Here is a 2,379-nt window from a genome sequence, read left to right as displayed (position 1 = left end):
GTGTGCACGGTTGCCAGACTATCGTACTCAGAGCCGCGTATTTACCGGTTTCTGTGGCCCATAACTGTTGCCAAGAAGCACCAATAATTAACCATTTAAACGATAACCATATATCAAGGGAGTTATTTGGGTGATGAAAGCAGTTTTTGGGTCGGAAATCGGCAAACTTAAGAGGCAGAGTACGACAATATGGCAACGGTGAGTGTGTGTGAGTTGGACAACGTTGCCAGATTGTCGTACTCAGCCTCCTATGTTTGCCGATTTCCGACCCCAAAACCTGCCTCCTCGACCCCAATAACTGCCTTCATATATATGTCTTATCCATTTCTTATTCATTTCTGTATTCCATTTTATATGTCTTCATTTTTCATCTTATGCATTTCTCATCCATTTCTATATTCCATCATTTCTATATTTCATCCTATCCATTTCTCATTCATTTATATTTTCTATCTTATCCATTTCTGTATTTCGTCTTATCCATTTCTCATTCATCTCTTTATTCTATCTTCTCCATTCCATTTTTATCTATATCTTTATTTCCATTTATCTTAACTCTTCCATCTTATCTATACTTTCTTCTATAATAAGGATAACTTCTCCTCTATGTCTTTCACCAATAACAAGAGAGGAAGTAAAAAAAAAAACACTCTATCGTTATTAATTTCTCATCTCATATATTTTCCTTCGGTAATTAGGGTAATTAACGACTTTTCCAGAACAATTACACTTCCTTCTTTTTCACACCAAGATCACACTTAACAGTCAACAAGAGAAGAAATCAATCAGGCAGGCTTGGATTTTATTTTATTATTTAATTTTCTTGATATTTTTTTCTCTTATAATAATGTTTAGTTTCTTCATTACTTCTCCAGAGCTATTTATTTATTTTTTACTAGAATGCCACTGTAGTAATACATTTACCAACCAACCAATGTAATCTTATCCAGCACATGGCTATTCAAAGTCTGTACTTGTAACAATCACATATCAGACATATTTTCCCTAACCATGACTTAAATTTGATAACATTTAAGTAACAATGATTAATTTCCATAACTTACGTATCTGTGCTGGGCCGCCTGGGATCGCCAAGTAATCAGCATAACATTTCACGGTTTCAATTTCCTCTAAATATTCACGATCCGAGGCGACGCTTCTGGCGGCTTCCACGTAATCATAGAAAATGTTAACAACGTTCTGACCTTTACCACACTGAAACGTTTTAAATATATTTTGTCGCCTTGAAATGTCGTGTCAGGGATTTTTATTCTGAAGCCACCTCTCTCACTGCTGTAGGATCCGGCCACGACCGTGCCCTCTGGCCTGCTCAGCGAGCTTAAAATGACCCATCCATTTATGCGCATTCTAAAATATTATGATTATTCCTTGTGATTATTTTATATGATTCATAATTTCTAATATTAACTTAATGAAAAGTCGGAAGGCACGTTACCGCGCCCACCCTATGACCCTATGACGCCAAATCTGGGCAAGTCTTCATGCCGGCACCCTTCCCATCTCAAGTACCTCATTGCAGGATCTGTCGATTTACTCAACCCACGAACTCTGTGGGCGTCCTCTTGGCCTTCCTACACTCGGGGTTGTGTCTTACAGAGAATGCACCGTGCCAGAACGAGTAGGTACACAGAGTTTGCGGAATCACCGTGTTGTCTCTTACGGAGACAGCACGGTGAGCATGGTCGCCATCTGGGTAGCTTGTCACATACACATATGGCCGGAGATGCGTTCACGGACTATGCAAGTAATGGGCCTCGAATCAGTCTCACGGAGTAATCTTCGGTGTGACACAAAGTTATTCCAATGACATCCCATGATTCTGAGCAGGCATTTATTATCAAAGGCATTAATCCACCTCTACAAGTCACTATTCAGTGTCCATGTCTCATAGCCATAGTGTAAGACAGGTACCAGAAGCAACTTGAAGATCCGGGTCTTTGTCCTTCTGCATCAGGTATCGACAACGCCATATACTCTTGTTGAGCGAGTACATAATACCGTAAGCCTATCCAATCCGCCCTAAGACATCTTGACGAGACCCGAAATTATTCTGCACTATGCTATCATGATATGTGATTTTTTAGAAGATATCACTGTCCTGACCACATGCAAAAGCAGCTCGTACTGTTTCATCTAGTCAGCCTCCAAACACTTGTACATGGTCTTGACCCAGGAAGCCTGAAGTTCTAAAGACTTCGCCTCTTCGTGCAGTGAGTTGAGAGCAGGCCCCAAAACCTCCAGCGACTCCTCAAAGATTACAGGAAATAAGCTGGATACGCTCCCCACACAACACTTCACAACACTCTAAGTCCGTGAGTACAGGCCAGTCAGTAGAACAACGGTCATTGCAGGAATCCC

This window comes from Eriocheir sinensis, chromosome 49, assembly GCF_024679095.1.
Source record: "Eriocheir sinensis breed Jianghai 21 chromosome 49, ASM2467909v1, whole genome shotgun sequence".
Taxonomy (NCBI): domain Eukaryota; kingdom Metazoa; phylum Arthropoda; class Malacostraca; order Decapoda; family Varunidae; genus Eriocheir; species Eriocheir sinensis.
Note: the sequence above shows the minus strand (reverse complement) of the source record.